Source organism: Suricata suricatta, chromosome 1, assembly GCF_006229205.1.
Source record: "Suricata suricatta isolate VVHF042 chromosome 1, meerkat_22Aug2017_6uvM2_HiC, whole genome shotgun sequence".
In the NCBI taxonomy this organism is placed as follows: Eukaryota; Metazoa; Chordata; class Mammalia; order Carnivora; family Herpestidae; genus Suricata; species Suricata suricatta.
Genome location: NC_043700.1, coordinates 95,775,035 through 95,790,970, shown reverse-complemented (window position 1 = coordinate 95,790,970; position 15,936 = coordinate 95,775,035). Strand labels below are relative to the sequence as shown.

General features: G+C 37.3%; 1 pseudogene; it reads left to right on the top strand.

The window, feature by feature from the left end:
- Positions 1–14,594: 14,594 nt before the first annotated feature.
- Positions 14,595–14,716, top strand: LOC115302739 (annotated as a pseudogene).
- Positions 14,717–15,936: the final 1,220 nt, after the last annotated feature.

The following is a 15,936-nucleotide window of genomic DNA, read 5'->3' as shown; positions in this document are numbered from 1 at the left end:
TTCTAAGAAGTCATTTTTTCTGGGGTGTCAGTGTGGCTCAGTTGGTTAAGTCTCTGATTTAGGCTCAGGTTATAATCACACAGTCCACCAGTTTGAGCCCTGCATTGGGTTCTGTGCTGACAACTTAGATTCTGTGTCTTCCTCTCTCTCTGCTCTTGCCCTGCTCTCACTCTGTCTCTTTTTCTCTCTCTCTCAAAAATAAGTAAACATTTAAAAATTTTTAAAAATAAACAAACACTAATATCATAAGGAAAAAAAGTCATTTTTTTTCTCCCAGAAGTGCCCCCTACCCTTCCTCTTCCCTTGGTAACGTGGAATATAAGCTCAAATCTTACCACTCCTGTGGATATTCACTTCTTTCTGTGATGTTCCCATGCACTTAAAATTAATAAATTTGTATGTTTTTTCTTTTGTTAAATCTATTTGTTGTCAGTTTAATTCACAGAACCCCCAGCTATGATACTTAAGAGGGCAGAAGAGAAGTTTTTCCTCCCCTGCATGTCACGTGATATCTCAAAACATAATCTATTTGACTCTAGTAAATTCAATCATTTTAGTAAGTTTCTTAGTAATTGCAAATTTACATTTGGTCAGTCATTCAGAAATTGTCCCCAGCCCCTCACTTCTTCCCAAGTGGCATCTCTTTGGAGGAGTGTCTTAGACTCCCTGGAAGCAGCGCTTGAAGCAGGGATTCTTCTGGAAGTGACTGAGAGAGTGCGCTCCGAGAAAGCTGTAAGGGGCACCTGGCTGGCTCAGTCTGTGAAGTCAAGTGACTCTTGGTCTCAGGGTTGTGAGTTTAAGCCCCACATTGGGCAAGGAGCCTATGTTAAAGAAAAAAAGAAGAAGAAGAAAGTTGTAAGAACGTGAGATTAAGCAGGAAACTTCAGGAAGAAGCTAAGCACAATGAGATTTCTGTCGAGATCTAGACTCTGCTTGCCAGTGAGCCCTGGGCTGTGAATGGCACCATAGAGTTGACACCCCTGAGGCATGAGAGACAGGGTTTTGTGCCCATTGTTAGTCATGGTTCCCCGGTTGGGATGGGGTGAAGGTAACCTCCCAGATAGTTTTGGGCAGTTTCTTAATGAGGACAATTATCTGGAGAAGGTGGCTCCAAAGGGTCGGCTCTTAACAGCCAACACTCAACACAGCTGAGAATGGTGCACTGGTCAATAAAGAGGATTGGATGAGATGAAAAGTGGTTATTGGAAGAAGCTTCTGAGGTACCCAGGCATTGGGTCAGTGCTCCAGATAGTGGCTCTACCACTCAGCCATCCAGCAGTCTCCATGTATCAGCAGTTACTGCCTCTTGGCCCACACAGATGTGCTGTCCGTTTGCTTTTTGGGTGGCCATCAGCAACGGGAGACATAACTGAGAGCTCATCTGATCCCCAGATGCAGCACATCAGCATCCTGCCCTGAGAGCCGCACAGCCCTACTCTCTGGCGCGCTCGCTCTCTGTCTCTCTCTCTCTCTGTCTCTCTGTCTCTCTCTCTCTCTGTCTCTCTGTCTCTCTCTGTCTCTCTCTCTCTCTCTGTCTCTCTCTCTCTCTGTCTCTCTCTCTCTCTCTCTGTGTCTCTCTCTCTCTCTGTCTCTCTCTATCTCTCTCTGTCTCTCTCGGTCTCTCTCTCTCTCTCTCTGGCTCTCTCTCTGTCTCTCTCTCTCTCTGTGTCTCTGTCTCTCTCTCTCTGTCTCTCTCTCTCTCTCTCTCTCTCTGTCTCTCTCTCTGTCTCTCTCTCTTTCTCTCTCAACCCTTTCTTCCCTCCCAGGGCCTGGAAAGCACTGACTATGCTCTGTACCTTGCTGGGGCCCAAGGTGTGTATGGATGTTCTGAGACTAACTGCCAGCCCAGAGACACATCCTAGGACATGAAGCTCCCCCATCTTGGTATTCTGAAAACTTGTTGGTAGATTATTTTCTGTCATCCCCCTTCCCCTCCGGCTTTCAATCCCATATGGAAGTTGGACAAGCCCCTTTTCTGACCCATCTTGGTATTCTGAAAACTTGTTGGTAGATTCTTTTCTGTCATCCCCCTTCCCCTCCGGCTTTCAATCCCATATGGAAGTTGGACAAGCCCCCTTTCTGACCCATATGCCAACCATTTCCTCTGACACTTTCCTCTCCTCTGCTGGGGCAATGCTTTTTTAGTCTGTAGCCTGGGTGGTTCTTCATGTATTTTTCCTACAAGATATTGTTGCTGTTAAACTTCATTTGGGGGATTCTTTTTACTGATACTTAAAACTAGCTTTTTTGGAACTAAAAAAAAATCTTTTCTCTCTTAAAAAGCCCTGATTTTTTTTTCTTTTCTTTCTTAACTATTGTTCCAGCTCTGGGTTTCACAATGTCTTCTCGGAACACAAAAGCTGAACAATAATTGTTTCTTTGTTTTTGCATTCCTGCTTTAATAATCCAAATCTTCCTTGAGGCAGTGGATGCCTCCAACCAAATAATAGACCCTCTGAAACAAAGAGTTTTTCAAGAGAAGGTACAACCCTGTCATCGCCATAAGAGGCACAGAAAAATGCAGGACCCATCTTGGAGATACTTGAAGGATAGCAAGTTTGCTAAAGAGGAGGCAGTGTGCCAGAAAGGCAAATGGAAAATGAATGTGGAAAGAAATCAAGATGAGAGATTTTAGAAGTTTCAGTTTTGTGCTCCGTATGGGGAAATCCCTAGATCACTTCACTTCGCCTCTGGCTACCCTTCTGAGGGCATGTCCAGACTTGCGGAATCTGGACCCTGGAGAAGAGAATAAGATGGAAAAGAATAAGAAGAGAATCCCCTTTAAAGTTGTTCAAGATATTTAAAATAAATAGCAATGAGTATTTGGCCTAGGTCCCAAATGCCTACTACTAGAGAAGAATTTAAAAGACATGAGAATTTAGTTCAAAATATATGTGACAGTTAAATAAAAGGACTAACATAGAAACAGTAAAGGGGAAATATTACTTTTATTCATTCTAAGAACATAGATGAAGAGGGAATGTTATTTTGGTTTAAGAACTAGAATTAATGGCATGGTTGAAAATGGGCTTAGTACTTTAAATAAAAAGTACAACTACCCAGTGTGTTCCAGAAACTCAACAGTGTAAACTGAAGCGTGGCCACATAATCCTTCTTAGCTTCAGATATTTGGGTCAAAGAAATTTGGCAGAGTAAAAATTTTCTCTACCGTTCAAGATTCTTCTAGCTGGTCTAAGAATTAAACTGACTAGTGACAGATTAACAGAAGGACCAAAGTTTAATTACATGCTCGTGGAGGCCCAGTAATGAAACTGAGATCTAAAGAAATGACCTAGGGCAGGCAGTTTTTATACTTTTTAGACAAAGGAACAGTAAGTGAAGAATTAAGAGGATAAAAGAACCATGTTTGGGAGCTCCAGTTAATAAAGACTTCTAAACAGAATTTGGGCTGAGATAGTAAATGAGTAAAAGTAACAAGGTTTGTTTATAGAGCCTTTTTAGCTCCAAATTTCCTGTCTCTGATGAAACAGATGTCTTTTTACCTCCTGGTATCTGGAGATTACCTTTCACATGAGATATTTATTTTCTGCTTTTTGGAGACTAAAGGGGGTCAGAGTGTTCCCCCACTAGCTGGCTGTTTCTTAAGTAACTTTTACCTCAGAATAATCAACATACCAAGTGACACACTTTAAGGGAGGCTGCCCTTGGCCCCTATGGAAACATTTGCAATATTTTAAAAGCATTTCTGTCTCTTTATAAATAAATACTGAGTTTGTCTTTTACTTTTTGGCCTTTAATTGATAACTAATTATCAATCAGATAGCTCTGAATTGGTTTTGAGTTATTGTTATTGTTTCAGTCATTGTTAACACTGGCTGAGTGCTTATCATATGCACTTCACATGGAATAACTTATTTAATTCTCACAAGAACCTGCTGAGACAGATACTATCTATAGTATGCCCATTTTACAGCTGAGGAAACTGAGGAAAAATGAACAAAGCAAATACTACATACAGGTACTACATGCTTTGTATATAGTATTTCATTTTCTCCTTTAAAAATAGCTATGAGACATTATTATTTCCCCCATTTTATAAATAAGGAAATTGAGACTCAGGTGAATTTTTTTGAGGTGATGCAACTAGTAAGTGATGGAAGAAGAATTTTAACCCACGTCTACCCATTAAACCAAATTTCTGGCTCATGTAATGTTGAAAAGCTAGAAATAAGAATAACAACCCTTACCAAACAACTCTTGTCTCCTATACATTTCCTAAGCATCTTCCCACAATTTACCACTGTTAGGAGCCCAAACCCTCTTTTCCTTTGTCTATTCACTTCACAATTTATTGCCCTGTGTTAAAATGGTACATAAACCCCCAGGTCTAACTGCCTCTTTGGCTTTTCATCTTTTTTCTATGGAGCCCCTTTGCACCTAAAAATATTAACATCAATAAAGAAACATGATTTTTCTCCTGTTAATCTGTCTTCTGTCAGTTTAGTTTGCAGGTCTCCAGTAACTAAACCTGAGAGTAAACAGTTTTTTTTCTCCCCTGTACTTATCAGCATTGTTTTACTTGTATGTTTTGTTTTGATAATAAGAAAAAAAATAATTAAAGAAGTAACAAAAGAAAAGGCATTAAATGTGGTAGTGGGAGTATTAGAATATATACATATACACATGCACATATATATAGTATATATACAAATATAAATATATAAATACATTACATAAATATAAAGTGTACACACACACACACACACACACTTTATTTTCTAATTGCCTGCCTGCCTGCCATTTCCCTCCCCCTGCTAAATAATTTGGTCTCAAAGCCAATAGGTAGAGTTGAGCAAAAGTAAGCCTTCACACTGGAAAGTGGATGTTTATGGCCTGGCACAAGAAGGTGGAGCCCAGGAGGGATGAGAAAGGCGTCTGCATTGAGTGAGGTGGTAGCAATGGTACAGCAAGTGGAGCCCAAGCAAGAGAAGGACAGCATCCAAACGAGGGAGAAATCACCCAACATGGGATATTGGATGGAGAATGCGGTGAGGAGGTGCCCCCTCAGGGGGCGGTGGTGATCAGAAGAGATTGATTACATGGGGAGTTGATCCAACAAACAAGTATATTGAGTTCATGGGAACCAGGTTTCTTACTGTTAGAATAAGAGGATACAAATATGAAAAGGAATAAAACTGAAATAAACCCTGTGATTATAAGATTAGAATGGATATACCAGTGATTTCGTGTTTTCCATAGCAGGTGTGTATACGTGTGTGCACACACATAAATGTAGATGTATATTTCCTAGCTCTTTCCATTGAGAAGGCCTGAGAACAGTGTCATTGCAATAACACTTAGCATATCTAGTGTTTAGATCTCAGTTTCTAAAGAATATTATCTACAGATAATAACAAAAACAATAATAAAACAAAACCAACCAAACATAAAAATCAGAGATCTTGGAAGAAATGCTTGATTCCAGGGCTGGGGCAAGAAAAGTGCACGATAAGCCTGTAACATTTCATGTATGTAACATAAAATAAAGAAGAGTTCAAAGATAGATAGGAATATGTCAAAAAAACCATGAGGAGCAGTGGTGAGGTTTAACTAGAAAGATGAGGCAACCATCCTCCCATTCCAGCTCCAACAGGATCTGATACTATATAGGGTCTTATACTTTTTCCATGGTAGATAAAATACCAGCCACTATTTCATAGGATACTTACTCCATGTTTTAAATGACTCCTCTACCATATATATGAAGAAACAATTCCTACAAAGGTTATTGGTAAATTATGTACATGAAGTACTTTACCACACTGGTATTTGTAACAATGGGAAAATACCATCCAAATGGCCCAGAATAGTGGATAGTGAAATGAGGTATACACATACTAACTTAATGACACTTAATTCTTAAAATATGAATCCTGTAAATAACGTAGAAAGATAGGAAATTATTATGGTAAGTAAGGAGAATAGAATATAAAAATATTCCTAGACAATGATTACAAGAGAGCAATAAAGAAAGAGAGAAAGAAAGAAAGAAAGAAAGAAAGAAAGAAAGAAAGAAAGAAAGACAGACATTAGCCAATGAGCAAATTAAAGGAACACAAAATACATGAGAATAGCTAATGTCTGAGGCTAGTGGAATTTGGGTGAAGTCTTTTTTGTATTCATTACTTTTGTTGTCATACAATTGCTTAAGCAATAGATGAAATCAAAGGTCAAAAACATAGAAACAAATGGGTGGAAGTAGAAGAGGCAAACATTAGACAGCCCTTTAGGAATTTTGCTGTAGAGGGAAGCCGAAAATGGGTAGTATCTGAAAGCAGGTGTGGAGTCAAGGGAAGGGAGGGTATTTTTTGAAGATAGGAAAAAGATCTATGTGTTTTTAGGCTGATGGGAATAATCTACTAAAAAGGCGAAAAAGTGATGCTGGTAAAAATTCCTTTATCAAGTAAGAGAAAATGTGACCCAAGGGTCAGGTGGGAGGGGGTAGAGTCGGTCAGGGGCTGGATAGAGTGTTCTGAGAGCACATGAGGGTAGATTGGTTATTTCATGGAGGGAAGGTAAGCAAATTCTATTCTGATTGATTCCATTATCTTCAGTAAAATAAGAAGTAAACAAGGTGTCCACTAAAAGTGGGGGTCGTTGGAAGTTCGAGAAAAAGGAAATGTTGAAATGGCCTTAGAGATTAAGAGAGTTAATGGACCTACACAGTATGGTTTGATTTCCTGATAACAGGAAATCCTGAGGGTTTACTTGAGGTTTGAGCAGTAACAGATCTTACTGATCTATCCCAGGCATGACAACTTGTCTCAACTACACAAGACCTCAAACACAGAGTCTTTCTTTTTTCTATGATTCTTAAATAAATCAGTTTCAGTATCATCAATTGCTATTATACTTCCTTTTCACTTTATGGGCGGACAGTGGTGTTGAAAATACCCTGTGGCAGTAGTCTTGAATTCTCAGCTTACACGTACTCTTTGAAGGTTTTAATCATTAATATAAGAAGAGTTCTAGAAACATCAAAATGAGCTAACCCTAGGCACTGACACCACCACCCATCAGAAGCCATGTCCTGTGATTTATGGGTGCGAATTAGATTGTTGATTCTCAAGAGACTTGATACCCTTCAGCAACTGCAAAAAATAAAGAAATCTGTATCATATTGCTTTATATGACTGATGTAGTTTTGTTTTGTTTTGTTTTCAATTTGATGGCTTTCAGTGAAGACAGGGCCACACAAATTGCATGACTAACCCCTCTCAAAAGTTAGATACTTCTTGCAGCCTACACACTGATGTCATTGAGAATACTTAATACCAGTGATGTGGCTATGATTGCACGCTGGAATTTATTCTAAGTGGATCAGGAAATTGAGAAGAGAAATGAACAGGGAACTCTGAGAGAAAAAAAAAACACATTAGAAGAAAAAAATAAAATCAAAGCAAAATAATTGACAAAAATTGGTCAATGCATATATATATGTATATATATATATATATATATACACACACACATATATACACACATATATTTAAGTTTATTTATCTTGAGAGAGAGAGAGAGAGAGCACGCACAAGCTCTCAATAGCCTATAGTTATTGCCCGTGAATCTGGTAACAGAGAAGACAGTGCTTTGAATATCGGTGTTTTGGGCACTTCTCAGATAACATTGAAATGATTGTGCCTCTGGACTTGCCACACTTAAGACTCACAGATCACAAAACAAAAAACATAAATGTTCGATAAACTCATGAAAAAGTGTTTATTTTCTATAATAACCTTAAAAACCCAAATTAAACCGGTAGGGAACTGCTATTTTTTCCATGTCAAGTAGTTCAGTGACTGTATTTAAGACAACAACTGAGATAAAGAGAATGTAGAAAGAGGGATTCTCACCATGCTTTTGGGAAAGGTACAAATTGACACCACTTTTTCAAACCAGCTTGGTAATATGTACCCAAAGTCTGAAAACAGTTGTTCCATCAAAGGTACTATTGAATATTTTCTATATCAAGTGCTAGACATCACATTCTGTCAGTGAAGAGACATTACATAAATAATTACCGGTTCAAGGAGTCTTGTGAAAGGGAATTTAATGCAAGAATTGATCCTAAGAAGTAACCAAAATTATGTAATAAAATATAAATTTAAACAGTGAGAACTACCTAAATATCCACAGTACATTAAATAAATTATGGTATACCCATGCAATGGGATAATGTGATGTCATTAAGAACAAACATAGGAAAATACTTAATGACTTATAACAATGTTCATAATATACTGACAAATGGAGAATAGTGTTATAGGAGTGTGTTCAATATGACTCAATTTTGAAAAACAAAGCCAAACAAAACAAAAAATCTCTATCCTTATACATTTATTTAAGAAGAATGTCCCAGCAAAATGCTACAAAATGATAATTGCTGCAAGAATATTTCCTTCTTTGTGGTTATTGTCATCAACATCCTTCCTATTGTAAAAATGATGATAACAAGTATATAATTGAACTCAGGGTAACTAATATTTGAGAGAGAAGACTTGGGGAACATATTAATCAACCACCCTTCCAAATTATCTAAAATCTGTCCTAGTTTAAATTAGATCAACAGAATACAATGTTCCTGAAATACATTTTTTTAATCCCCTACAGGAATACTTTTACAGAGTTATGACTGAAGGTCAAATTCTACTTTATTAAGGCAATTTGAAGACATTTTCTTAATCTTCAGCAAAATTACAGTTCACTTACATCGGCCCTTATGTTACTCACTGCTCATTTTATATGGAGCCACTTAACAGGTTTGTAAAACATTCATGCTAGCCAGGAAAGACTACTTCTCAGTGAGCTGTTGTATCAAACAGCACAAATTTTAGAACATGTCTCAATTTTCTCATTATCTTGTCTGCCAGAAAGATTAGAGATAAATTCAGTGACTTATTAATGTAAAAGATCTAGCTTCTGGTACAATTAGTTCTGCTTGCTTATTTTTATAATTTCGAACTCTCTGTCTTTAATAGACAAATTATCTCAAACTGTTTTTTGAAATAGACATGCTGAGTAGAGAGTTGTAGTACTGGAAATTAGTATTCTTTTGCTATTTGTATATATGTGTAATGCTAAAGTTGTAAAATAGTTGTCCTTGTAATATTCAAAATGTTTTTCCTAGTTTGCTTAGCCTTTTGCATGAATAGTAAATGCATTAACTTTAGCTCATTCTATTTGAATTGCAACGGTTTTAAACTGAATCTTCACTGTAATTTAATTTCTCAATTTTTAAACTATTGACCCAAACATTAGCTTTTCAGAAAGCATAATATTCTGGAAAGTTTAAATTAATGAAATACATTTCTTTATGTTTCTTGAGTTATTTTGAGAGAGAGAGAAAGAAAGAGAAAAAGAGAGAGGAAGAGAAAGAGACAGATAGAAAAAGCAGGAAAAGGACAGAATGAGAGGGAGTGAGAGAGAATCCAAAGCAGGCTCTGTACTGTCAGCATGGAGCCCTACACTGGGGTTCGATCGAGCAAAGCGTGAGATCATGACCTAAGCCAAAACCAAGGCTCTGCCACTTAACTCACTGAGCCACCCAGGTGCCCCTAATGAAATACGTTTTAAATTTTTTATTTTATTTTATTTTGTATTTTAATTACTGTGTAATTAACATACAGTGTTATATTAGTTTCAGGTATACAATATAGTGATTCAACGATTCTATACCTTATTCAGTGCTCATCATGATAAGTGTCCTCTTAATCCTCTTCACCCATAATGAAATATATTTTTACCATAGAAGAAATATTGACAAAACATTTGAAATTTTCAAGTCTAGTCAACTTCTGTCCCAGCTTTTTATTTTTTATCATTACTCATTCTTTCTGTATTACTTTTGTGAGAAGACTTTAACCTTAAGACTACTAATTTGAGATAAAAATTTTGTACTCTCCCAATGACTAGGGGCTGAGGTGTTTAAATGACCTTTTTCATCCCATGGGATGATTGCCTGTAGGTCAGGATTGAGGTCATTGGCTGAAGAGTTACAAAGTCATAGTTTTGGCTGAGGTTATAGTGCACTTGGACTACGGACAAAGCTGATGCTTCCTCTCTGATGAAAGAAAAAAATATTTAATCTCGTCCTCTGAACACAAATAAGCACTTCTATAATTAACCAGTTTTGGTGGGTTGGAGTTTATATTTCTAAATCTGGTATGCATTGTTGTTTGACCCTTTGTGATCAAGTTACAGTAAATGTTTGGAAAATAAGAAGTACAGTAAATTTCTTGGAAAATAAGAAGTATTTCCAAGGAAGGAGAAAGAATCTTTGAACTGTAAAGTTAGAAGAGCCCTACAGTGGTCTTTTCTTTTGTATCCGGAAAGACTAACAAAGGAAGAGTGGATACTCTATTTGGAGAATTGAAAGAAAAAGCGTTCCTGTAACTTCCTGCTGTAATGTACTCTAATTTTGTCTTTGATAAAAGAACCTGATGCTACATGGGAATTTGCATGATTACCACAATACATGATTACGGTGACCTGAGGTGCCCAGTCGTGTAAACCATCTGCTTGTCAGTGTCCCTTTAAGATGTAAATGTTCCAGATGTGATCTGTTCAAAATTCAGAGGAATTGTAACCTCCGATAATCTGGTCATTAAATATTGCTCATAAAGCCCAGTTATTTTAGCATTTTTGGAGATTATTTACCCTACTGACTTCTACAAACCATGTGTTCTTATAGGGAGGTAGGGAGTGCAGTAGTCACCAGAGAGCTGTGCCCTGGAATCCCACAGGATATAGTTGACATGCCACATCTTTACATTCTGGACCCTCTGCATTAACTTTTTAAAAGGAATTTCATATCAAATTATTATATTTTTCTTCTATATATTCTAAAATATGTTACTTAAATGGGAAAAGGTAGTTTCGTGCATATGGTTAAAAAATCAAGTAGTACAAAAACAGGACAATTAAGAAGTCTTTTGTAATTTCTAGTCCCCAGTTCTCCACAGAGACAGACATTTCTGAAATATTCTGTGCCTATAAAAGCATATATGTTGTAGGTGTATTGCATGTTTTCTTATCTTTCCCATCACAAAAATTAAAGCACACTATACACACGGCAGTGCACCTTATGTTTTTCATGTTTTCAACATATCTTGGAGATCATTCCATAGCCACACATATAGATTGACTTCATTTTTTAAATGTTTATTTATTTTTGAGAGAGAGAGAGAGAGAACATGTACACACACACGAACTGGGGAGGGACAGAGAGAGAGGATCCAATGAGGGCCCTGCACTGACACAGAGAGCCTGATGTGGGACTGGAACTCACAAACCGTGAGATCATGACCAGAGCCAAAGTTGTATGCAAAAAAAGAATGTGCCACCCAGGAGCCCCTAGATTGACTTTATATAAAAGCAAAAAATAAACAACAAAAAAACAAACCACAGTAGTTCATTCCAGAATTGCATCTGGTAGTGATAGGCTCTCGAAAATTTTTTATTAAATTAATGACTCTACTATAATTTATTTTATAGGTCCCTACTGATAACCCTTTTTATTGCTTAATTCCAATCTTTTGCAATCATAAGCAAAGCTGAGGTACATATGTTCATATATCTTTGGCCACATATATGAATATGTGCATAGGACAAATTCCTAGAAAATAAATTGCCAGGTTAAAAGGCATACTTATTTCAAATATTGAATGCTAGTACCAATTTGATCTTCCACCCGCCGTGACAGCCAAGGCCTGTTTCCTCTTACTCTCTAATGCTACATATTAAACATTCTGACTATGCCCATTTGAGAATTATAACAATATATCTCATTCTGAATTTATAATTCTTTTACTCATGTGTTTTATATTTCATTTATATATTTTAAAAGATTATGTAATCATTATGCATTTATCTATATATTTTACTTATATTTCTTTTTCTATGAACTACTTATTCATATTCTTTTGCCCATCGGTCTTTTCTCAGTGATATTGAAGGTTTCTTTATGTATTTAGAAGATTAACTTTGATGTTATGGACACTGCATAACTTCCTAGCTTGTCATTTATCTTTCGAGTTTTTTAGAGAAGAGGCAACACTGCTGTTGGGGGCTTGCACCAAATCTATATAACTGAAGGGTCCATTTGTTCATAGTGGTTTCCCAAAACCAAGCAGCAGTTTGTCCCAAAGTTAAATTCAGGTTCCCACCTCTTTCAAGGTTGCTTTAAGATGACAGAATTTGTGGGGTGCCTGGGTGGCTGAGTCAGTTAAGAGACTGACTTTTGATTTTGGCTCAGGCCATGATCTCACAGTTTTCATGAGTTTGAGCCATGCATTGGACTCTGCATGCAGGAACCTGCTTGGGATTCTCTCTCTCTCTCCCCCTCTCTCTATCCCCTCACCTGCTTGTGTGCTCTTTCTCTCTTTCAAAATTTTATAAATAAACTTAAAAAAAATACTAAAAAAAAAAAACCCAATGACAGGTTTTGTTGTTATTGATGCTTCAAATTCCCATCTTGGAGCCCTGTCCCTTCCCACAAGTCCCAGATTCAGGGTGCCCTCCCAGGCTGCCAGAACCTTGAGTCCCCATGGCTTCCACAGGCACAGTTTGTTCCCACAATCCCCCGTCAGCTATCAAGCTCTCGGGACTGTTGGAGAGGCTGTGCCACAGCCCCCTAGGACACCTTGGGAAAGTGTTTCCCACCCCGCATCCTTGATGTTTAGGTTTGGATGCCTCTTACTGTAAGTTCCCGTATGTGGGACTAGCAGCTGGTCAAACCGTCCTGATGGATTTCCAGGTGTCCTCTGTCTCTCATAGCCCAATTCAGGCCCAGTATCTAAGATAATAGGTTTTTTTCTCTTAATTTTGGCACATTAAAAAAAAAATGTCAGGATGCCCCTTTAAACTAATGTCAAGGAGTGCTTGGTGGCTCAGTCCGTTGAGCTCCCAACTTCGGCTCTGGTCACGATCTCGATCTCGCAGTCTGTGGGTTCAAGTCCTGTGTGGGACACTGCCCTGATAGTGTAGAGCCTGCTTGGGATTCTCTCTCTTTCCCTCTCCCTTTCTCTCTGCCCCTCCCGTGCTCATATTATCTCTCTCAAAGTAAATAAATAAACGTAAACATTTAAAAAAATATAGAGAGCATATGAATAAAGCTATTACTTCCAGCATCCCTCTCTTTAAAAGGTAAAAGAATAGTCTTTGTGGTTGTCCATTGATTATCAGGAAAGCCCTAAAGATAGTTTAAGAGTAAGAGACTTCATGAAGTTTTAATTTTTCTGAACATCAAGCAAGATCGAAGAGCCAATGAGAGGAGACTAGTCACTTGATTAATAGAGTCATAGAGATGCCTGAAAGCAGTGAACGACTAAGATTGGCTATTTAGTTACAGTGACAATACAGTATTTAAGAATAAAAATTGCGAGGGGTGCCTGGGTGGCTCAGTTGGTTGAGTGCCTAACTCTTGATTTTGGCTAAGGTCATGATGCAATGATCCTGGGATCAAGTTCCGCATTGGGCTCTGCACTAAGTGTGGAGCCTGCTTGCACTTACTTCTCTCTCTTTCACTCTGCTCCTCTTCCCTGCTCATGCTTTCTCTTTCAAAAAAACTAAAACAAAAAAAGGAATAAAAATTGCCAAATGTAACACAATGAAGCCTTGGCTATTTAAGGAACTTTAGGGTGTTTATTGTTTTATTATTTGTTTTTCAAAGTCAAGAACACGAAGTCAACATAAAGCACAGAATGTTATTCTGCTGAGATCAGAATCTGCTACCTGGGCATAGAAAATAAACAATAACCTTTTCATTACCTCTTTGGAAATAAAATAGAGTGGCTCACGCTATTGTATCACAGGTGATAGACATCATGATGACTTGAGAAATGATAAAATTGTTTTTAATGTACTAAGTTTTGGAATGCATTCACTTCTGCATTTTACTGGGATTTTCTAAAGAAATACATTTAGTGTAATTTCATTAAAATCTAGTTAGCATTTAGAGTTCCATAGTCATTGACCACATCCACATATAATGTAGACAAGGAGTGGTTTTTAGAAATAATTTTTTAAAATGAAATTAATGCATTCATTTATTTAAAAATATTTGTTCAAGCCCTGCTTAGTGCCACAAGACCCAAAGATACAATAATATTTAGGGTTAAAAGATCCCTTCTCTAAGGGATCTTGTAATCTATTGGAGTGAAGGGACTGATAAAAAATAAGAAAACAAATAAATAAATACTATACAATTTTACATGATAAACTTTATATGATAGTAAGTAGCCAGAGGTTATTTATATAAAATGAAAATAATTTGACACCCAAAATAATCAGTCCTAACATTTTAATATGTATCATTCTAATATATATTTGGGAATATCCGTATGGTTACATGGAAAACATTAGTTTGTATGAATATCATTTATTCAAATTAACCATATACATAGATGGTTTTTTCTTTAAATTTCTTGCACCAAAACTTGTTGGCTCAAATGAAATTTAATTTCAAAAATTGAAGAACTCAATGTACATACTTTTAAGCAGCCCTTCCAAAATGCTGCAATAATTTATCCTCTATCCATCAGTTCATGAAGTCTCTAGTTTGCCTCATCCTTGATATCGCTTCTCAGCCTTTTGGTTAAGATCAAGTGTAGTATCTGTTCTTATCAACCTCATCCTTGACAACACTGGCTAATATCAATTCTTTTTTTTTCCTCTCAATTTTAGGGGAGAAATTTTTCATTTTTATCTTAGCATGAATTTCTTTCTTTGTTCTAAGATATAATTTATATACCGCAACACTCATCATTTTAAAGTGTACAATTCAGTGTGTTCTTAGGATATTCATAAGGTTGTGCAGCTATCACCACTATAGCTCCGGAGCTTTTCCATCACTCCAAACAGCAACAAACCCATACCCGTCAGCAGCCACTCCCCAGTTCTCTCTTCTTCCAGCCTCTGGCAACCACTAATTTGCTCTGTGTATCTACGAATTTGCCTATCTGGACATTTTGCATACATGGAATCATACAATATGTGGTCCATTCTTTATAATTTTTAAGGTTTTTTTATGGTTTTTATTTATTTTTGAGAGACAGAGACAGCACAAGCAGGGAAGGGTCAGAGAGAGAGGGAAATACAGAATCTGAAGCAGGCTCCAGGCTCTGAGCTATCTGTCAGCACAGAGCCGGACATGGGGCTCGAACCCACGAACCGTGAGATCATGACCTGAGCTGAAGCCCCTCTTTATTATTTTTTTAATGTTTATTTTTGAGAAAGAGAGTGAGGGAAGAGCGGAGAGAAAGGGAGACACAGAATCTGAAGCTGTCAGATGCCGGGCTCAAAGCCATGAACTGCAAGATCATGACCTGAGCTGAAGTCGGACACTTAACCAACTGAGCCACCCAGGTGACCCAATATGTGGGCTTTTCTAATGGCTTCTGTGATGTAGCATAATGTTTTAAGGTCCATCCCTGTTTTTGCATGTATCAGTACTTCACTTGTTTTTAATGCCAAGTAATTTTCCATTGTATGGACATATCACATTTTGTTTTCCCATTCACCGGTTGATAGACATTTGGTTGTTTCTACTTTTTGGCTATTATGAAGGATGCTATTAAAAACACTCATTGACATATTTTTATGTGACATATGTTTTATGTGACCATATGTTTTAATTTCTTTTTGTATATGTATGTACAAATAGAATTGCTAGGCCATATGACGACGATATTTAATTTTTTAAGGAACTACCAGACTGTTTTCTTTTTTTTTTTTCCATAATATTTTATTGTCAAATTGTTTTCCATACAACACCCAGTGCTCTTCCCCTCAAGTGCCCACCACCATCACCACCACCTGTCTTCCCCCCTCCCCCCTCCCCCCCAACCCTCAGTTCATTCTCAGCTTTCAATAGTCTCTCAAGTTCTGCATCCCTCTCTCTCCCCAACTCTCTCTCCC